This window comes from Gavia stellata, chromosome 7 (genome assembly GCF_030936135.1).
Source record: "Gavia stellata isolate bGavSte3 chromosome 7, bGavSte3.hap2, whole genome shotgun sequence".
NCBI lineage: Eukaryota > Metazoa > Chordata > Aves > Gaviiformes > Gaviidae > Gavia > Gavia stellata.
Genome location: NC_082600.1, coordinates 7,000,937 through 7,023,679, shown reverse-complemented (window position 1 = coordinate 7,023,679; position 22,743 = coordinate 7,000,937). Strand labels below are relative to the sequence as shown.

The following is a 22,743-nucleotide window of genomic DNA, read 5'->3' as shown; positions in this document are numbered from 1 at the left end:
TGTGAAATGCCTTCCCGGCCGCAGCCAGTGCGAGGGGAAAGCAGGGCGAAACTCGTCTTTGTCGCCACCATCGTCATCACCGTCTGCTGCGCTGGGGACACCATTGAGAGGAGAACGCTGCTGCTCTTGGCAGAGGGCTGCTGCGCACGGGGTTTTCCCTTTCCTTCCTGTGTCCAGCCTTCTCCCCTCTTTTTCCCTGGGGTACGAGGTGGTTGTGTGCCATCAGCTGTGAGCCGCGCAAACATAGCTCTGTGCATGAAGACCACTTTCATTGTCCATAGAACAGCAGCCTCGTGAGCCTATCTTGCAGCTCATCGAACTCACGCAGTGCCTCAGCGTGGGCAGCAGGATCCTGTGCCAGGTGCTGGAAGAGGTTGAGTGGCTCGGCCGTTTGGAAGGCTGGGGGCAAGGTGATCTCCTCGGGCACGGTCTCATTGCCAAAGAAGAAGTGATCAAGGCGTTTCTCCTCCAGGCAGCAGCGCAGGTACTGCATGATATCCTGCAGCCGCGGCAGGAAATCCCTCCTGCGCCAGCTTGACAGGGGTATGGAGGTCAGGAGGTGCATCACAACTGTCTTCAATATATAGGTGGAAAAGCCTGTGCCCACCAGGATGCGGGCGCAGATATGCAGGCATTTGAGGTGGCAGCTGTCATGTGGGGCTTGCCTGGCGATATGCCTGAAGAACTTCACCTCTGCCACAGCGTAGCTCTCTGGCCATGTCGTGCTTGGGGTGAAGATGGCCTCCGTAGTCTGGCTGCTCAGGAAGATGTCCGAGTCACCTTGCTGCACCCCAACCATCATCTCAATGGTGAGGCTCTCCGTGTGGCCTTTTGTCACCTGGAATTTGCAGGAGCGGCTGGAGGGCAGCACTTTTAAACAGCATTGGCACGACAGAGGCAAAATCACCCATGCTGCTTTCACCAATTGATGGAACTAGCGGGCAGTTTTTGCCCATCTAGGTAGGATTCAGTGCAGAGGGTGCGTAGGAGGCTGGGGTCCTGATTCCTCCTCCGCTGCTCCTCGGGGTGGTGGAGAAAGCACAGCATCTGTCCTGCCAGCCACTCCCTCATGCAGATGCATACCAGCTCTACACCCATGGAGAAGGTCCTTGCCAGCATCTCCCCTGCAGTGCCCAGCTCCAGGTGGAAGGCATGCCCACGGGGGGGCTTGAGGGGCACAAGCAGGCGGTAGACAATGTCTTTCTCACGGGGACTCCAGCATTCAAAGGCGCTGCCCACCCCAATGGCTGATTGCAGCACTGGGAAGAAACTCTTTGACAAGAGCTGTTGAAGGCAAGGATGAAGTTGCCCATGAGCTCCTCTGCCAGCTGCCTCTCTTTGGCCATGTTCTGAACTGGCCACTGTATGTGCTCCTCCAAAAACCTTCCCACGTCATTTGCATCATCATTGTCATTATCTTCTTCCTCCTCCGCCTCCACCGGCTCCCTGTCGCTGCTGGAGCTTTCCTCGTCGCTGCTGATGTCTGGCTCATGTCTCTTTTTCCTGAGCCACCAGCAGAACCCAAAGAGCAGGACCAGGACTCCAGCAACGGCCCAGAATTGCCACTGCTGCAAGGCAGCAAAGAGCAGGGCTTCCCAGGCAAAGCCGCTCTGCTCCTGGCTACTCAGCTCCTGGCTCCTCAGCTCCTGGCTCCTTTGCTCCAGCTCCTGCAGCAGCCGAGTCATCTCCTGGCTCAGCTGCTCCGCACGCTGCTGCATGCGCTCGCGTGTGGCCTCATCCAGCTCATCACCGACCATCTGCGGGTACTGGAGGAGGCTTTGCACAATGAGTGCGAAGAATTCTGTGACAGCCATGGCCTGCAGGAGGAGGGAGAGAAGGGGTTCAGTGGGGCTGGGAGGGAGGGAGCTGGGGGGGGGGGACGGGGACAGGGACGGGAGTCACAGGGATCTAGGGGAAGGTAGGAGAGGGGGCAAGGCATCTGGGAGGCAGCAAGGCCTGCTCTCAGCCCCGGCGGTGGCGGCGGCACAGCGCCCTGCTGCAGGAGCTCCCACGAGCGTGGTGAGAACCCACCCCCCTGGGGCTCCGCGTTCCTGCCCACGCCCTCCTCCAGCTCAGCCTCCCCCCGCGTGCGCACTCACCGCTGGCCCAGGCCGGACTGGGGCAGCGCTGCCTGCTGGCGCCCCTTATAACCACCCCCATTGTGACTCGTGCCCTGTGCTGTCACAGGCACCAGAGCGCGTCACAGGCGCCAGAGCGCATCACAGGCACGCCCGCCAGCCAGCCCCAGCCTTTGGCCCTACCCCGGCTCAGCGACTCACAGCTGCCCCAGGCAGCCGAAGCCCCGACACCCACAAAGTGCAGACCCACCCGGCAGGACGTGCCTCCCAGGGGCTCCCTTTACAAAGCAGACAGAAGCCTCCCAAGCCCTTACCAAACATAAAATCGGGTGACGTAACCCGTGGATGCTTGTTCCTTGAGATGCCATCCTGTGAGATGGGATCGGCTCCCTTGGTGCTGACCTCTGTGCTTGTGGACATGGGTGTGCTCTTGGTGCCTTCGTGACACCGATGGGGGGTGGTGGTGTATATCCTGGTGGTGGGGTGGGACCTGCCCATGGCAGGACCTCTGCTCCTGCTGTGCCACTGCGAGAGGACATTGCTTCCAAAGAGACATTTCCCAGGGTGATGAGGGGGTGCGGGTGGAGATTTCCCAGTGGGCAACTCATCCTGCTGATAGAGCAGCGTCTTCTCCATGTCCAGCATGTTCAGCTCTGCGGTACCAAGTCCCTGGGGAGTGTCTGGGACAGGCAGATTCTCTACCCGGAGCCCAGTGAACAAGCCTCTTGCTTGGTCCCTGCCCAGACGGAGCTGCCAGGGAGTTTCTCGGCCCTTGTGAAATCAGCACCATGGCCATGGCAGTGCGAGGGGAAAGCAGGCAAAAATCATCTTCGTAGCCACTGTGGTCTGCACCGGCTGCTGCGCTGGGGAGACCATTGAGAGGAGGATGGTGCCGCTCTCGGCAGAGGGCTGCTGTGCAGGGATTTCCCTTTCCTTTCTGTGTCCCACGTTCTCCCCTCTTTTTCCCTGGGGTATGGGGTCAGGTGAATGCCATCAGCTCCCAACAAACCTGGCTTCTCAAAGGTAGAGCCATGACCAGAGAAGCCAAAACCTTGAGTACCAGCTACGCAGCCAGGCATTCAGTGCTCAGTTTGTCTGCTCCTTCCCGAACCCCTTCCTCCTCCCGGCGGGATAGAGGAGAACACCGCCTGTGCTCCTGATCCTTTTAGCATTGCTCCGAGGGACACGCGGCCTCTTTTGCTGCTTCTAAGTTGCCTCGTCACAGTATTGTTTGACCCTACTTTGCGTAGCAGGACTGGATGATATCCTGTACCATTCAGCAGGCTTGGCAGCCTCTCAGTGGCGTCAGGAATGTGAGCTGCTGGTGGGCAGCAAACTTCTCTAGACAAATGGTCTGGATGGCAAACAGGTGCTTCAGTGCCCCTCAGTAAGGAATCTCCAGTTGCTAATAGCTTACGCGCTTTCCTGGTGGCACTGGTTCTAATGCGGGCGGGTGGGTGGCTCACCTTTGCCTGCTTGACTTTTCCGGGATCCTGTCCCTTACTCACGTGCTCTGAATTCTCCAATCCCAGACTATCATGCCTGCTTCCTAGCCCCTGGAACACCTCTGTGAAACCCTCCCCGTATCTGGCATCATTGATAAGTAACTGTAGCAAGACCAACTCAGGGTCGTTTAGATCAAGAAGGAAGCAGGGGGATGGTGACGCCGCAGATTTATAGCTGCTTTGCAAAATAGTACTACGCGTGTGTTAAGTAGCGATTGGTCAAATCCTGTTGTACCTGGTCGCCCAGGAAAGGTATAAGAACCTCGTATAAAACCTCGTTCGGGGTGCCCCAATTTGAATGGGACACCTCATGCGCACGAATAAAGAATTGGTGCTGCACGGGGTTTTCCCTTTCCTTCCTGTGTCCAGCCTTCTCCCCTCTTTTTCCCTGGGGTACGAGGTGGTCGTGTGCCATCAGCTGTGAGCCGCGCAAACACAGCTCTGTGCATGAAGACCTCTTTCATTGTCCATAGAACAGCAGCCTCGTGAGCCTATCTTGCAGCTCATCGAACTCACGCAGTGCCTCAGCGTGGGCAGCAGGATCCTGTGCCAGGTGCTGGAAGAGGTTGAGTGGCTCGGCCGTTTGGAAGGCTGGGGCAAGGTGATCTCCTCGGGCACGGTCTCATTGCCAAAGAAGAATGATCAAGGCGTTTCTCCTCCAGGCAGCCGCACAGGTACCGCATGATATCCTGCAGCCGCGGCAGGAAATCCCTCCTGCGCCAGCCTGACAGGGGTATGGAGGTCAGGAGGTGCATCACAACTGTCTTCAAAGTATAGGTGGAAAAGCCTGTGCCCACCAGGATGCGGGCGCAGTTCTGCAGGCATTTGAGGTGGCAGCTGTCATGCGGGGCGTGCCTGGTGATATGCCTGAAGAACTACTGCCACAGCGTAGCTCTCTGGCCGCATTGTTCTTGGGGTGAAGATGGCCTCCGTAGTCTGGCTTCTCCAGAAGATGTCCAAGTCGCATTTCTGCACCCCAATCTTCACCTCAATGAAGAGGCTATACTTGCTTCCTTTTGTCACCTGGAGTTTGGAGGAGTGGCTGGACGGCAGCACTGTTATATGGCATTTGGACAACAGAGTCAAAACCACCCATGCTGCTTCAGAGGCATGAGCAGGCAATAGTTGATGTCTGACCTGGCCACTGTATGTGGTCCTTCCCTGAGGCTCATGTTAAAGCTGTGATTAGAAATGTTCCCAGTCTGGTATGGCCCTCAGTTTATTATCTGTTATTGTTTTTTTATGTAGGCAGCGATGAAGTTGCAATAAGAAGACCAAGGGTGATCAAAAGAGACTTCAGAGCCTTGGGACGAATGGTTAAGGGATCAGGAGCACAAGCAGGGTTTTACTTTGTGCTTAAGTAGTGTTTTCCTCTGTGCCTTCAGTTGCAGGGAATGAAGAGGGAAGAAACAAGAAGACCCAGCTGATCAATACCTGGCTCTGTGACTGGTGTCACCAGCAGAATTTTGGGGTTTTTGATCACAGGTCAGTCTCCATGACACTTGGCCAGCTAGCGACAGATGGGGTTCACCTTTCTCAAAGCGGGAAATGGTTGAGAGCCTCTCTGTAAAGATTCAGAGAAAAGCTAATAAAGCAGATGTTCTTGCAGGACTCTACTGTAGATCACCCAGCCAGGATGACAGCACCGATGTATTACTCTCTAAGGAATCAGGGGAAATTTCTAGATCAGTCACCCTAGATTGTCCTTATGGGCGACTTCAATGTCCCAGCTGCGAACTGGGACTGTCATAGAGCAGACACGAACAGGCCCAGGAAATTCCTGAAGGCCACGTTGATGATAACGTTTTGATATGGGTACTAAGGGAGCCGACTAGGAAAGACGCCCTCCTAGATTTGTTGTTTGTGAACAGAGAGGGACTCGTGGGCAAAGTGGTGATTGGTGGCATTCTTGGTCACAGTGACCACGAAATAGCTGAGTTTCCAGTTGTTGGCAACAGGAGGAAAACTGCCAGCAAAACTTCGAGCCTGGCTGTGGGGACAGCAGACTTCAGGCTGCTCAAGGAACTAGTTAGTAAGGTCCCCTGGGCCTCTTCATTAGAGGGTATTGGGGTCCATTAGTGCTGGTCACTTTTTAAGAGCCATCTCTTAAGAGTGCCGGACCAGGCAATTACAAAGTGTTGGAAGTCAAGCAAGCAGTGCAGAAGGCTGTTTTTGCCGAGCAGGGATCTTCTTCTAGAACATAGGTGCAGAAGGAAAAGTGTATAGCCACTGGAAGGAAGGGCAGGCAACACGGGAGGACTACAGAGATGCTGTTCGCCACTGTAGGGAGAAATTCATGCGGCCAAAGCTTGATTAGAGTTCAAGCTGTCTAGCACTGTGAAGGACAACAAAAATGGCTTTTTTAAATATGTTAACAGCAAAAGGAGGATCAGAGATAACATTGGTCCCTTACTTGATGAGGTTGGTCACGTCACAAATAGGGATGTAGACAAAGCAGAGAAGTTTAACGCCTTCTTGGCTTCTGTCTTTAACACCAATGATGGGCCCTGGGACCCCCGGAGCCTTGTGTTGGAAGATCGTGACTGGGGGGATGATGAGCTCCCAGCTGACTCTGAACTTGTTTGAGACTTGCTGCTCCAGCTGAATGCGAAAAAATCTATGCAGCCTGACGGGATTCATACCAGGGTACTGAAAGAGCTGGCCAATGTTATCGCAGGACCTTTCTCGATTATTTTTCAGCAGTCTGGGGAGTCTGGAGAGGTTGCAGTTGACTGGAAGCTGGTAAATGTTGTCCCAATTTTCAAGAATGGAAAGAAGGAAGACCCTGGTAATTACAGGCCTGTCAGTCTCACTTCAGTGCCTGGTAAAATTACGGAGAAGGTTATTCTGGGAGTTACTGAAAAACACTTGAGAAGACAATGCAGTCATTGGTCATAGCCAACATGGGTTCACGAGGGGAAAGTTCTGCTTAACTGACTTAATTTCCTTTTATGACAAGGTCACCCATTTAATTGACCAAGGGAAGCCAGTAAATGTGGGGTTTTTTGGATTTTAGCAAAGCTTTTGGTACTGTCTCTCCCAGTATCCTTCCGGACAAAATGTCCAGCACACAGCTAGACAAGTCCATAATATGTTGGGTGAGCAACTGGCTGATGGGTTGGGCTCAAAGAGTTATGGTAAATGGGGTTACATGAGGCTGGTGACCAGTCACCAGTGGGGTCCCACAGGGCTTGATTTTAGGGCCAGCGCTCTTTAATGTTTTTATAAATGATCTGGGTGCAGCAATCGAATGTACATTAATTAAGTTTGCTGATGATACTGAACTAGGAGGAGCTGTGGACTCCCTCAAGGGTAGAGAGGCCTTACAGAGAGATCTGGATAGACTAGAGAGCTGGGCAATCACCAGCCGTATGAAATGTAACAAGAGCAAGTGCGCGATTCTCCACCTGGAATGGGGTAATCAAATCGGGGGATGAGAGGCTGGAGAGCAGCGCTGCAGAATGAGATCTGGGGGTTTGGGTTGAATGCAAATTTAATAGGAGTCAACAGCGTGCCCTGGCAGCCCAAAGGGCCAACTGGGTCCTGGGCTGCATCGAGCACAGCATAGCTAGCTGGTTGAGGGAGGAGATTGTCCCACTCGACACTGCACTGGTGCAGCCCCACCTCGAGTACTGTGTGCAGTTTTGGGCGCCTCAATGTAAGAAGGACATCAGACTATTAGAGTGTGTCTAGGTGTCTAGAGGAGGGCGACCAAGATGGTGAAAGGCCTCGAGGGTAAGGCTTAGGAGGAGCAGCTGAGGTCGCTTGGCTTGATCAGCTTGGAGAAGAGAAGGCTGAGGGGTGACCTCATCGCAGTCTACAACTTCCCCAAGGCGGGCAGCAGAGAGGCAGGTGCTGATCTCCTCTCTCTGGTGACCAGCGACAGGACACGAGGAAATAGAATAATGCTGTGTCAGGGGAAATTCAGACTGGGCCTTAGGAAAAGGTTCTTCCCTAAGAGGGTGGTTGGTCACTGGAACAGGCTCCCCAGGGAAGCGGTCATGGCACTAAGCCTGTCAGAGTTCAAGGAGCCTCTGGATGATGCTCTTAGTCATATGATATAGTTTTAGATAGTCCTGCAAGGAGCAGGGACTCAGACTCAATGATGCTTATGGGTCCCATCCAACTTGAGATATTCTATGATTCTATGATTCTATGATAACAAACTGAGGGACATAAAAGGCTAGGAAATTTCATGGTAACCTGAGCCGCAGGGAGGCAGGCGGCTTCCTAAAAAGGTAGGTCTGCTCAGCAGACCAGAGGAGTAGTGAATGAATTCTTTATTTTGCTTGGCCTGGGCATGTAGCTCTTGCTTTACGTACTAAACTGTCCTCTCTCAACCCACACGTTTTCCCACTTTTATGCTTCAGAGTCTCTCCTCCATCCCACTGGGGGAAAGGGACTGAGTAGCTGTGTGATGCCAAGCTGCCTACTGGCATTAACCCACAACACCTGGGAAGCCAAAGCCCAGGGAATCATTGAAACCAGAGCCCACTGCATCAGCTCTTCTGCAAAATGCTCGCTGACTCTGCCGCAGCTGAGCTGTCAGCACCCTATGCCCGCGTTCGCCATCAAAGTGATGCACAGAGACTCATGGATGCAGCGTTTCTTCAAACAAGTGATTTATTGCCATCTTTGTCCACGGCCAGTCTCCCGGAGGGAACGGACTCTCTCGAAGAGGGAGGGCAGTCACCGTCCAGGTGGTAACGGAGTCTCTGTTGCAAGGCTCCTTGCAATGGCCCCTTCAGCTGCATCGGGTCCCACTCCCCAGAGTGTGCTTCTGCTGTGGAGGAAAGATGCGGCAGCAATTCCCACTGCCGCATGAGCAGCGTGTTCTCTGTGTCCAGCCTGCTCAGTTCTGCAGCACGAGCTCCCCGGGGAGTGTCCTCAGGCCTGGCCCTGTGCTTGGAGAACTGCTCGTCTGGCACAGCACAGCTCTCTGGCCACGTCCTGCTGCTGGTAACACTGGCCTCTACCTACTCGATGCTCAGGAAGGTGTCTGAGCCATCTTGCTGCACCCCAAACATCACCTCAATCAGGAGGGTAATATCGTCCGTGTTTGTCAGCCGGAGCTTGCCTGAGCGCCTGGAAGGTAGCACTGTTAGACGGCAGTGTTGCGACAGAGGCAAAGCCACCCAGGCTGCTTTTACCAATATCTGGAACCAGAGGGTGGTTTTCTCCATGTCTAGGTAGGGGCCGGTGCAGAGGGTGTCTAGGAGGCTGGCGCCCTGATTCCTCCTCAGCTCCTCCTCGGGGTGGTGGAGGAAGCACAGCATGTCCTCCACCAGCTGCTCCCTCGTGCAGGTGCACTCGAGCTCCACGCGGAGACTGGCATGCCTCGCTGGCATCTCCTCCATGGTGCCCAGTTCCAGGTGGAAGGTGTGCCCACGGGGGGGCTTCAGGGGCACAAGCAGGCAGAAGACAGCATCATGCTTATGAGGACTCCAACTTTCTAAGGCACTGCCCACCCCAATGGCTGGCTTCAGTTGCGGCATGAAAGTATTCCTGGAAAGCTTTCGGCAGATGCGGAGAAGTTCATCCACCAGCTCCTCCACCATCACGAACGATTCTGGCAGGTCCAGGAGGCGACTGGACAAAACTCTGCCCACATGCAGTGCAACACTGGGTTTTACTGCCTGCTCCTTATTATGTGCCTTCTTTCTGGAGCTGCCCTCCTTGCGGCTGCTGGCTGGCTGACGGCTCCCTTTCCTGAGCCACCAGCAGAGCCCAAAGAGCAGGACCAGGACTCCAGCAATGGCCCAGAATTGCCACTGCTGCAAGGCAGCAAAGAGCAGGGCTCCCCAGGCAAAGGCGCTCTGCTCCTGGCTCCTCTGCTCCAGCTCCTGCAGCAGCCGAGTCATCTCCTGGCTCAGCTGCTCCGCACACTGCTGCATGCACTCGGGCGTGGCCTCATCCAGCTCATCCCTGACCATCTGCGGGTACTGGAGGAGGCTTTGCACAATGAGTGCGAGGAATATTGCGACAGCCATGGCCTGCAGGAGGAGGGAGAGAAGGGGTTCAGTGGGGCTGGGAGGGAGGGAGCTGCTGGTGGTGGGGGGGCAGGGATGAGAGCCGCAGGGATCTGGGGACATGTAGGAGAGGGGGCGAGGCATCGTGGGAGGCAGGAAGGCCTGCTGTCAGCCCCGGCGGCGGCAGCAGCACAGTGCCCTGCCCAAGGTGCTCCCACGAGTGTCTGGGCCCTCGAGGCAGGGTGAGAACCCACCCCCCTGGGGCTCCGCGTTCCTGCCCATGCCCTCCTCCAGCTCAGCCTCCCCCCGCGTGCGCACTCACCGCTGGCCCAGGCCGGACTGGGGCAGCGCTGCCTGCTGGCGCCCCTTATAACCACCCCCATTGTGACTCGTGCCCTGTGCTGTCACAGGCGCCAGAGCGCATCACAGGCACGCCCGCCAGCCAGCCCCAGCCTTTGGCCCTACCCCGGCTCAGCGACTCACAGCTGCCCCAGGCAGCCGAAGCCCCGACACCCACAAAGTGCAGACCCACCCGGCAGGACGTGGCTCCCAGGGGCTCCCTTTACAAAGCAGACAGAAGCCTCCCAAGCCCTTACCAAACATAAAATCGGGTGACGTAACCCGTGGATGCTTGTTCCTTGAGATGCCATCCTGTGAGATGGGATCGGCTCCCTTGGTGCTGACCTCTGTGCTTGTGGACATGGGTGTGCTCTTGGTGCCTCCGTGACACCGATGGTGGGTGGTGGTGTATATCCTGGTGGTGGGGTGGGACCTGCCCATGGCAGGACCTCTGCTCCTGCTGTGCCACTGCGAGAGGACATTGCTTCCAAAGAGACATTTCCCAGGGTGATGAGGGGGTGCGGGTGGAGATTTCCCAGGGGGAAACTCGCTCTGCCGATAGAGCAGCGTCTTCTCCATGTCCAGCATGTTCAGCTCTGCGGTACCAAGTCCCTGGGGAGTGTCTGGGACAGGCAGATTCTCTACCCGGAACCCAGTGAACAAGCCTCTTGCTTGGTCCCTGCCCAGACGGAGCTGCCAGGGAGTTTCCCGGCCCTTGTGAAATCAGCACCATGGCCGTGACAGTGCGAGGGGAAAGCAGGCGAAAATCATCTTCGTAGCCACTGTGGTCTTCACCGGCTGCTGCGCTGGGGAGACCATTGAGAGGAGGATGGTGCCGCTCTCGGCAGAGGGCTGCTGTGCAGGGATTTCCCTTTCCTTTCTGTGTCCCACGTTCTCCCCTCTTTTTCCCTGGGGTATGGGGTCAGGTGAATGCCATCAGCTCCCAACAAACCTGGCTTCTCAAAGGTAGAGCCATGACCAGAGAAGCCAAAACCTTGAGTACCAGCTACGCAGCCAGGCATTCAGTGCTCAGTTTGTCTGCTCCTTCCCGAACCCCTTCCTCCTCCTGGCGGGATAGAGGAGAACACCGCCTGTGCTCCTGATCCTTTTAGCATTGCTCCGAGGGACACGCGGCCTCTTTTGCTGCTTCTAAGTTGCCTCGTCACAGTATTGTTTGACCCTACTTTGCGTAGCAGGACTGGATGATATCCTGTACCATTCAGCAGGCTTGGCAGCCTCTCAGTGGCGTCAGGAATGTGAGCTGCTGGTGGGCAGCAAACTTCTCTAGACAAATTGTCTGGATGGCAAACAGGTGCTTCAGTGCCCCTCAGTAAGGAATCTCCAGTTGCTAATAGCTTACGCGCTTTCCTGGTGGCACTGGTTCTAATGCGGGCGGGTGGGTGGCTCACCTTTGCCTGCTTGACTTTTCCGGGATCCTGTCCCTTACTCACGTGCTCTGAATTCTCCAATCCCAGACTATCATGCCTGCTTCCTAGCCCCTGGAACACCTCTGTGAAACCCTCCCCGTATCTGGCATCATTGATAAGTAACTGTAGCAAGACCAACTCAGGGTCGTTTAGATCAAGAAGGAAGCAGGGGGATGGTGACGCCGCAGATTTATAGCTGCTTTGCAAAATAGTACTACGCGTGTGTTAAGTAGCGATTGGTCAAATCCTGTTGTACCTGGTCGCCCAGGAAAGGTATAAGAACCTCGTGTAAAACCTCGTTCGGGGTGCCCCAATTTGAATGGGACACCTCATGCGCACGAATAAAGAATTGGTGCTGCACGGGGTTTTCCCTTTCCTTCCTGTGTCCCGCCTACTCCCCTCTTTTCCCTGGGGTATGAGGTGGTCGTGTGCCATCAGCTGTGAGCCGCGCAAACACAGCTCTGTGCATGAAGACCTCTTTCATTGTCCATAGAACAGCAGCCTCGTGAGCCTATCTTGCAGCTCATCGAACTCACGCAGTGCCTCAGCGTGGGCTTCAGGATCCTGTGCCAGGTGCTGGAAGAGGTTGAGTGGCTCGGCCGTTTGGAAGGCTGGGGCAAGGTGATCTCCTCGGGCACGGTCTCATTGCCAAAGAAGAAGTGATCAAGGCGTTTCTCCTCCAGGCAGCAGCACAGGTACCGCATGATATCCTGCAGCCGCGGCAGGAAATCCCTCCTGCGCCAGCCTGACAGGGGTATGGAGGTCAGGAGGTGCATCACAACTGTCTTCAAAGTATAGGTGGAAAAGCCTGTGCCCACCAGGATGCGGGCGCAGATCTGCAGGCATTTGAGGTGGCAGCTGTCATGCGGGGCGTGCCTGGTGATATGCCTGAAGAACTACTGCCACAGCGTAGCTCTCTGGCCGCATTGTTCTTGGGGTGAAGATGGCCTCCGTAGTCTGGCTTCTCCAGAAGATGTCCAAGTCGCATTTCTGCACCCCAATCTTCACCTCAATGAAGAGGCTATACTTGCTTCCTTTTGTCACCTGGAGTTTGGAGGAGTGGCTGGACGGCAGCACTGTTATATGGCATTTGGACAACAGAGTCAAAACCACCCATGCTGCTTCAGATGCATGAGCAGGCAATAGTTGATGTCTGACCTGGCCACTGTATGTGGTCCTTCCCTGAGGCTCATGTTAAAGCTGTGATTAGAAATGTTCCCAGTCTGGTATGGCCCTCAGTTTATTATCTGTTATTGTTTTTTTATGTAGGCAGCGATGAAGTTGCAATAAGAAGACCAAGGGTGATCAAAAGAGACTTCAGAGCCTTGGGACGAATGGTTAAGGGATCAGGAGCACAAGCAGGGTTTTACTTTGTGCTTAAGTAGTGTTTTCCTCTGTGCCTTCAGTTGCAGGGAATGAGGAGGGAAGAAACAAGAAGACCCAGCTGATCAATACCTGGCTCTGTGACTGGTGTCACCAGCAGAATTTTGGGGTTTTTGATCACAGGTCAGTCTCCATGACACTTGGCCAGCTAGCGACAGATGGGGTTCACCTTTCTCAAAGCGGGAAATGGTTGAGAGCCTCTCTGTAAAGATTCAGAGAAAAGCTAATAAAGCAGATGTTCTTGCAGGACTCTACTGTAGATCACCCAGCCAGGATGACAGCACCGATGTATTACTCTCTAAGGAATCAGGGGAAATTTCTAGATCAGTCACCCTAGATTGTCCTTATGGGCGACTTCAATGTCCCAGCTGCGAACTGGGACTGTCATAGAGCAGACACGAACAGGCCCAGGAAATTCCTGAAGGCCACGTTGATGATAACGTTTTGATATGGGTACTAAGGGAGCCGACTAGGAAAGACGCCCTCCTAGATTTGTTGTTTGTGAACAGAGAGGGACTCGTGGGCAAAGTGGTGATTGGTGGCATTCTTGGTCACAGTGACCACGAAATAGCTGAGTTTCCAGTTGTTGGCAACAGGAGGAAAACTGCCAGCAAAACTTCGAGCCTGGCTGTGGGGACAGCAGACTTCAGGCTGCTCAAGGAACTAGTTAGTAAGGTCCCCTGGGCCTCTTCGTTAGAGGGTATTGGGGTCCATTAGTGCTGGTCACTTTTTAAGAGCCATCTCTTAAGAGTGCCGGACCAGGCAATTACAAAGTGTTGGAAGTCAAGCAAGCAGTGCAGAAGGCTGTTTTTGCCGAGCAGGGATCTTCTTCTAGAACATAGGTGCAGAAGGAAAAGTGTATAGCCACTGGAAGGAAGGGCAGGCAACACGGGAGGACTACAGAGATGCTGTTCGCCACTGTAGGGAGAAATTCATGCGGCCAAAGCTTGATTAGAGTTCAGGCTGTCTAGCACTGTGAAGGACAACAAAAATGGCTTTTTTAAATATGTTAACAGCAAAAGGAGGATCAGAGATAACATTGGTCCCTTACTTGATGAGGTTGGTCACGTCACAAATAGGGATGTAGACAAAGCAGAGAAGTTTAACGCCTTCTTGGCTTCTGTCTTTAACACCAATGATGGGCCCTGGGACCCCCGGAGCCTTGTGTTGGAAGATCGTGACTGGGGGGATGATGAGCTCCCAGCTGACTCTGAACTTGTTTGAGACTTGCTGCTCCAGCTGAATGCGAAAAAATCTATGCAGCCTGACGGGATTCATACCAGGGTACTGAAAGAGCTGGCCAATGTTATCGCAGGACCTTTCTCGATTATTTTTCAGCAGTCTGGGGAGTCTGGAGAGGTTGCAGTTGACTGGAAGCTGGTAAATGTTGTCCCAATTTTCAAGAATGGAAAGAAGGAAGACCCTGGTAATTACAGGCCTGTCAGTCTCACTTCAGTGCCTGGTAAAATTACGGAGAAGGTTATTCTGGGAGTTACTGAAAAACACTTGAGAAGACAATGCAGTCATTGGTCATAGCCAACATGGGTTCACGAGGGGAAAGTTCTGCTTAACTGACTTAATTTCCTTTTATGACAAGGTCACCCATTTAATTGACCAAGGGAAGCCAGTAAATGTGGGGTTTTTTGGATTTTAGCAAAGCTTTTGGTACTGTCTCTCCCAGTATCCTTCCGGACAAAATGTCCAGCACACAGCTAGACAAGTCCATAATATGTTGGGTGAGCAACTGGCTGATGGGTTGGGCTCAAAGAGTTATGGTAAATGGGGTTACATGAGGCTGGTGACCAGTCACCAGTGGGGTCCCACAGGGCTTGATTTTAGGGCCAGCGCTCTTTAATGTTTTTATAAATGATCTGGGTGCAGCAATCGAATGTACATTAATTAAGTTTGCTGATGATACTGAACTAGGAGGAGCTGTGGACTCCCTCAAGGGTAGAGAGGCCTTACAGAGAGATCTGGATAGACTAGAGAGCTGGGCAATCACCAGCCGTATGAAATGTAACAAGAGCAAGTGCGCGATTCTCCACCGGGAATGGGGTAATCAAATCGGGGGATGAGAGGCTGGAGAGCAGCGCTGCAGAATGAGATCTGGGGGTTTGGGTTGAATGCAAATTTAATAGGAGTCAACAGCGTGCCCTGGCAGCCCAAAGGGCCAACTGGGTCCTGGGCTGCATCGAGCACAGCATAGCTAGCTGGTTGAGGGAGGAGATTGTCCCACTCGACACTGCACTGGTGCAGCCCCACCTCGAGTACTGTGTGCAGTTTTGGGCGCCTCAATGTAAGAAGGACATCAGACTATTAGAGTGTGTCTAGGTGTCTAGAGGAGGGCGACCAAGATGGTGAAAGGCCTCGAGGGTAAGGCTTAGGAGGAGCAGCTGAGGTCGCTTGGCTTGATCAGCTTGGAGAAGAGAAGGCTGAGGGGTGACCTCATCGCAGTCTACAACTTCCCCAAGGCGGGCAGCAGAGAGGCAGGTGCTGATCTCCTCTCTCTGGTGACCAGCGACAGGACACGAGGAAATAGAATAATGCTGTGTCAGGGGAAATTCAGACTGGGCCTTAGGAAAAGGTTCTTCCCTAAGAGGGTGGTTGGTCACTGGAACAGGCTCCCCAGGGAAGCGGTCATGGCACTAAGCCTGTCAGAGTTCAAGGAGCCTCTGGATGATGCTCTTAGTCATATGATATAGTTTTAGATAGTCCTGCAAGGAGCAGGGACTCAGACTCAATGATGCTTATGGGTCCCATCCAACTTGAGATATTCTATGAGTCTATGATTCTATGATAACAAACTGAGGGACATAAAAGGCTAGGAAATTTCATGGTAACCTGAGCCGCAGGGAGGCAGGCGGCTTCCTAAAAAGGTAGGTCTGCTCAGCAGACCAGAGGAGTAGTGAATGAATTCTTTATTTTGCTTGGCCTGGGCATGTAGCTCTTGCTTTACGTACTAAACTGTCCTCTCTCAACCCACACGTTTTCCCACTTTTATGCTTCAGAGTCTCTCCTCCATCCCACGGGGGGAAAGGGACTGAGTAGCTGTGTGATGCCAAGCTGCCTACTGGCATTAACCCACAACACCTGGGAAGCCAAAGCCCAGGGAATCATTGAAACCAGAGCCCACTGCATCAGCTCTTCTGCAAAATGCTCGCTGACTCTGCCGCAGCTGAGCTGTCAGCACCCTATGCCCGCGTTCGCCATCAAAGTGATGCACAGAGACTCATGGATGCAGCGTTTCTTCAAACAAGTGATTTATTGCCATCTTTGTCCACGGCCAGTCTCCCGGAGGGAACGGACTCTCTCGAAGAGGGAGGGCAGTCACCGTCCAGGTGGTAACGGAGTCTCTGTTGCAAGGCTCCTTGCAATGGCCCCTTCAGCTGCATCGGGTCCCACTCCCCAGAGTGTGCTTCTGCTGTGGAGGAAAGATGCGGCAGCAATTCCCACTGCCGCATGAGCAGCGTGTTCTCTGTGTCCAGCCTGCTCAGTTCTGCAGCACGAGCTCTCCGGGGAGTGTCCTCAGGCCTGGCCCTGTGCTTGGAGAACTGCTCGTCTGGCACAGCACAGCTCTCTGGCCACGTCCTGCTGCTGGTAACACTGGCCTCTACCTACTCGATGCTCAGGAAGGTGTCTGAGCCATCTTGCTGCACCCCAAACATCACCTCAATCAGGAGGGTAATATCGTCAGTGTTTGTCAGCCGGAGCTTGCCTGAGCGCCTGGAAGGTAGCACTGTTAGACGGCAGTGTTGCGACAGAGGCAAAGCCACCCAGGCTGCTTTTACCAATATCTGGAACCAGAGGGTGGTTTTCTCCATGTCTAGGTAGGGGCCGGTGCAGAGGGTGTCTAGGAGGCTGGCGCCCTGATTCCTCCTCAGCTCCTCCTCGGGGTGGTGGAGGAAGCACAGCATGTCCTCCACCAGCTGCTCCCTCGTGCAGGTGCACTCGAGCTCCACGCGGAGACTGGCATGCCTCGCTGGCATCTCCTCCATGGTGCCCAGTTCCAGGTGGAAGGTGTGCCCACGGGGGGGCTTCAGGGGCACAAGCAGGCAGAAGACAGCATCATGCTTATGAGGACTCCAACTTTCTAAGGCACTGCCCACCCCAATGGCTGGCTTCAGTTGCGGCATGAAAGTATTCCTGGAAAGCTTTCGGCAGATGCGGAGAAGTTCATCCACCAGCTCCTCCACCATCACGAACGATTCTGGCAGGTCCAGGAGGCGACTGGACAAAACTCTGCCCACATGCAGTGCAACACTGGGTTTTACTGCCTGCTCCTTATTATGTGCCTTCTTTCTGGAGCTGCCCTCCTTGCGGCTGCTGGCTGGCTGACGGCTCCCTTTCCTGAGCCACCAGCAGAGCCCAAAGAGCAGGACCAGGACTCCAGCAATGGCCCAGAATTGCCACTGCTGCAAGGCAGCAAAGAGCAGGGCTCCCCAGGCAAAGGCGCTCTGCTCCTGGCTCCTCTGCTCCAGCTCCTGCAGCAGCCGAGTCATCTCCTGGCTCAGCTGCTCCGCACACTGCTGCATGCACTCGGGCGTGGCCTCATCCAGCTCATCCCTGACCATCTGCGGGTACTGGAGGAGGCTTTGCACAATGAGTGCGAGGAATATTGCGACAGCCATGGCCTGCAGGAGGAGGGAGAGAAGGGGTTCAGTGGGGCTGGGAGGGAGGGAGCTGCTGGTGGTGGGGGGGCAGGGATGAGAGCCGCAGGGATCTGGGGACATGTAGGAGAGGGGGCGAGGCATCGTGGGAGGCAGGAAGGCCTGCTGTCAGCCCCGGCGGCGGCAGCAGCACAGTGCCCTGCCCAAGGTGCTCCCACGAGTGTCTGGGCCCTCGAGGCAGGGTGAGAACCCACCCCCCTGGGGCTCCGCGTTCCTGCCCATGCCCTCCTCCAGCTCAGCCTCCCCCCGCGTGCGCACTCACCGCTGGCCCAGGCCGGACTGGGGCAGCGCTGCCTGCTGGCGCCCCTTATAACCACCCCCATTGTGACTCGTGCCCTGTGCTGTCACAGGCGCCAGAGCGCATCACAGGCACGCCCGCCAGCCAGCCCCAGCCTTTGGCCCTACCCCGGCTCAGCGACTCACAGCTGCCCCAGGCAGCCGAAGCCCCGACACCCACAAAGTGCAGACCCACCCGGCAGCACGTGGCTCCCAGGGGCTCCCTTTACAAAGCAGACAGAAGCCTCCCAAGCCCTTACCAAACATAAAATCGGGTGACGTAACCCGTGGATGCTTGTTCCTTGAGATGCCATCCTGTGAGATGGGATCGGCTCCCTTGGTGCTGACCTCTGTGCTTGTGGACATGGGTGTGCTCTTGGTGCCTCCGTGACACCGATGGGGGGTGGTGGTGTATATCCTGGTGGTGGGGTGGGACCTGCCCATGGCAGGACCTCTGCTCCTGCTGTGCCACTGCGAGAGGACATTGCTTCCAAAGAGACATTTCCCAGGGTGATGAGGGGGTGCGGGTGGAGATTTCCCAGGGGGAAACCCGCTCTGCCGATAGAGCAGCGTCTTCTCCATGTCCAGCATGTTCAGCTCTGCGGTACCAAGTCCCTGGGGAGTGTCTGGGACAGGCAGATTCTCTACCCGGAACCCAGTGAACAAGCCTCTTGCTTGGTCCCTGCCCAGACGGAGCTGCCAGGGAGTTTCCCGGCCCTTGTGAAATCAGCACCATGGCCGTGACAGTGCGAGGGGAAAGCAGGCGAAAATCATCTTCGTAGCCACTGTGGTCTTCACCGGCTGCTGCGCTGGGGAGACCATTGAGAGGAGGATGGTGCCGCTCTCGGCAGAGGGCTGCTGTGCAGGGATTTCCCTTTCCTTTCTGTGTCCCACGTTCTCCCCTCTTTTTCCCTGGGGTATGGGGTCAGGTGAATGCCATCAGCTCCCAACAAACCTGGCTTCTCAAAGGTAGAGCCATGACCAGAGAAGCCAAAACCTTGAGTACCAGCTACGCAGCCAGGCATTCAGTGCTCAGTTTGTCTGCTCCTTCCCGAACCCCTTCCTCCTCCTGGCGGGATAGAGGAGAACACCGCCTGTGCTCCTGATCCTTTTAGCATTGCTCCGAGGGACACGCGGCCTCTTTTGCTGCTTCTAAGTTGCCTCGTCACAGTATTGTTTGACCCTACTTTGCGTAGCAGGACTGGATGATATCCTGTACCATTCAGCAGGCTTGGCAGCCTCTCAGTGGCGTCAGGAATGTGAGCTGCTGGTGGGCAGCAAACTTCTCTAGACAAATGGTCTGGATGGCAAACAGGTGCTTCAGTGCCCCTCAGTAAGGAATCTCCAGTTGCTAATAGCTTACGCGCTTTCCTGGTGGCACTGGTTCTAATGCGGGCGGGTGGGTGGCTCACCTTTGCCTGCTTGACTTTTCCGGGATCCTGTCCCTTACTCACGTGCTCTGAATTCTCCAATCCCAGACTATCATGCCTGCTTCCTAGCCCCTGGAACACCTCTGTGAAACCCTCCCCGTATCTGGCATCATTGATAAGTAACTGTAGCAAGACCAACTCAGGGTCGTTTAGATCAAGAAGGAAGCAGGGGGATGGTGACGCCGCAGATTTATAGCTGCTTTGCAAAATAGTACTACGCGTGTGTTAAGTAGCGATTGGTCAAATCCTGTTGTACCTGGTCGCCCAGGAAAGGTATAAGAACCTCGTGTAAAACCTCGTTCGGGGTGCCCCAATTTGAATGGGACACCTCATGCGCACGAATAAAGAATTGGTGCTGCACGGGGTTTTCCCTTTCCTTCCTGTGTCCCGCCTACTCCCCTCTTTTCCCTGGGGTATGAGGTGGTCGTGTGCCATCAGCTGTGAGCCGCGCAAACACAGCTCTGTGCATGAAGACCTCTTTCATTGTCCATAGAACAGCAGCCTCGTGAGCCTATCTTGCAGCTCATCGAACTCACGCAGTGCCTCAGCGTGGGCTTCAGGATCCTGTGCCAGGTGCTGGAAGAGGTTGAGTGGCTCGGCCGTTTGGAAGGCTGGGGCAAGGTGATCTCCTCGGGCACGGTCTCATTGCCAAAGAAGAAGTGATCAAGGCGTTTCTCCTCCAGGCAGCAGCACAGGTACCGCATGATATCCTGCAGCCGCGGCAGGAAATCCCTCCTGCGCCAGCCTGACAGGGGTATGGAGGTCAGGAGGTGCATCACAACTGTCTTCAAAGTATAGGTGGAAAAGCCTGTGCCCACCAGGATGCGGGCGCAGATCTGCAGGCATTTGAGGTGGCAGCTGTCATGCGGGGCGTGCCTGGTGATATGCCTGAAGAACTACTGCCACAGCGTAGCTCTCTGGCCGCATTGTTCTTGGGGTGAAGATGGCCTCCGTAGTCTGGCTTCTCCAGAAGATGTCCAAGTCGCATTTCTGCACCCCAATCTTCACCTCAATGAAGAGGCTATACTTGCTTCCTTTTGTCACCTGGAGTTTGGAGGAGTGGCTGGACGGCAGCACTGTTATATGGCATTTGGACAACAGAGTCAAAACCACCCATGCTGCTTCAGATGCATGAGCAGGCAATAGTTGATGTCTGACCTGGCCACTGTATGTGGTCCTTCCCTGAGGCTCATGTTAAAGCTGTGATTAGAAATGTTCCCAGTCTGGTATGGCCCTCAGTTTATTATCTGTTATTGTTTTTTTATGTAGGCAGCGATGAAGTTGCAATAAGAAGACCAAGGGTGATCAAAAGAGACTTCAGAGCCTTGGGACGAATGGTTAAGGGATCAGGAGCACAAGCAGGGTTTTACTTTGTGCTTAAGTAGTGTTTTCCTCTGTGCCTTCAGTTGCAGGGAATGAGGAGGGAAGAAACAAGAAGACCCAGCTGATCAATACCTGGCTCTGTGACTGGTGTCACCAGCAGAATTTTGGGGTTTTTGATCACAGGTCAGTCTCCATGACACTTGGCCAGCTAGCGACAGATGGGGTTCACCTTTCTCAAAGCGGGAAATGGTTGAGAGCCTCTCTGTAAAGATTCAGAGAAAAGCTAATAAAGCAGATGTTCTTGCAGGACTCTACTGTAGATCACCCAGCCAGGATGACAGCACCGATGTATTACTCTCTAAGGAATCAGGGGAAATTTCTAGATCAGTCACCCTAGATTGTCCTTATGGGCGACTTCAATGTCCCAGCTGCGAACTGGGACTGTCATAGAGCAGACACGAACAGGCCCAGGAAATTCCTGAAGGCCACGTTGATGATAACGTTTTGATATGGGTACTAAGGGAGCCGACTAGGAAAGACGCCCTCCTAGATTTGTTGTTTGTGAACAGAGAGGGACTCGTGGGCAAAGTGGTGATTGGTGGCATTCTTGGTCACAGTGACCACGAAATAGCTGAGTTTCCAGTTGTTGGCAACAGGAGGAAAACTGCCAGCAAAACTTCGAGCCTGGCTGTGGGGACAGCAGACTTCAGGCTGCTCAAGGAACTAGTTAGTAAGGTCCCCTGGGCCTCTTCATTAGAGGGTATTGGGGTCCATTAGTGCTGGTCACTTTTTAAGAGCCATCTCTTAAGAGTGCCGGACCAGGCAATTACAAAGTGTTGGAAGTCAAGCAAGCAGTGCAGAAGGCTGTTTTTGCTGAGCAGGGATCTTCTTCTAGAACATAGGTGCAGAAGGAAAAGTGTATAGCCACTGGAAGGAAGGGCAGGCAACACGGGAGGACTACAGAGATGCTGTTCGCCACTGTAGGGAGAAATTCATGCGGCCAAAGCTTGATTAGAGTTCAGGCTGTCTAGCACTGTGAAGGACAACAAAAATGGCTTTTTTAAATATGTTAACAGCAAAAGGAGGATCAGAGATAACATTGGTCCCTTACTTGATGAGGTTGGTCACGTCACAAATAGGGATGTAGACAAAGCAGAGAAGTTTAACGCCTTCTTGGCTTCTGTCTTTAACACCAATGATGGGCCCTGGGACCCCCGGAGCCTTGTGTTGGAAGATCGTGACTGGGGGGATGATGAGCTCCCAGCTGACTCTGAACTTGTTTGAGACTTGCTGCTCCAGCTGAATGCGAAAAAATCTATGCAGCCTGACGGGATTCATACCAGGGTACTGAAAGAGCTGGCCAATGTTATCGCAGGACCTTTCTCGATTATTTTTCAGCAGTCTGGGGAGTCTGGAGAGGTTGCAGTTGACTGGAAGCTGGTAAATGTTGTCCCAATTTTCAAGAATGGAAAGAAGGAAGACCCTGGTAATTACAGGCCTGTCAGTCTCACTTCAGTGCCTGGTAAAATTACGGAGAAGGTTATTCTGGGAGTTACTGAAAAACACTTGAGAAGACAATGCAGTCATTGGTCATAGCCAACATGGGTTCACGAGGGGAAAGTTCTGCTTAACTGACTTAATTTCCTTTTATGACAAGGTCACCCATTTAATTGACCAAGGGAAGCCAGTAAATGTGGGGTTTTTTGGATTTTAGCAAAGCTTTTGGTACTGTCTCTCCCAGTATCCTTCCGGACAAAATGTCCAGCACACAGCTAGACAAGTCCATAATATGTTGGGTGAGCAACTGGCTGATGGGTTGGGCTCAAAGAGTTATGGTAAATGGGGTTACATGAGGCTGGTGACCAGTCACCAGTGGGGTCCCACAGGGCTTGATTTTAGGGCCAGCGCTCTTTAATGTTTTTATAAATGATCTGGGTGCAGCAATCGAATGTACATTAATTAAGTTTGCTGATGATACTGAACTAGGAGGAGCTGTGGACTCCCTCAAGGGTAGAGAGGCCTTACAGAGAGATCTGGATAGACTAGAGAGCTGGGCAATCACCAGCCGTATGAAATGTAACAAGAGCAAGTGCGCGATTCTCCACCTGGAATGGGGTAATCAAATCGGGGGATGAGAGGCTGGAGAGCAGCGCTGCAGAATGAGATCTGGGGGTTTGGGTTGAATGCAAATTTAATAGGAGTCAACAGCGTGCCCTGGCAGCCCAAAGGGCCAACTGGGTCCTGGGCTGCATCGAGCACAGCATAGCTAGCTGGTTGAGGGAGGAGATTGTCCCACTCGACACTGCACTGGTGCAGCCCCACCTCGAGTACTGTGTGCAGTTTTGG

General features: G+C 54.0%; 1 pseudogene; it reads right to left on the bottom strand.

Annotated features, from left to right (window-relative positions):
* Positions 1–268: 268 nt before the first annotated feature.
* On the bottom strand, positions 269–1,718 carry LOC132317339 (inositol 1,4,5-trisphosphate receptor-interacting protein-like 1; annotated as a pseudogene).
* Positions 1,719–22,743: the final 21,025 nt, after the last annotated feature.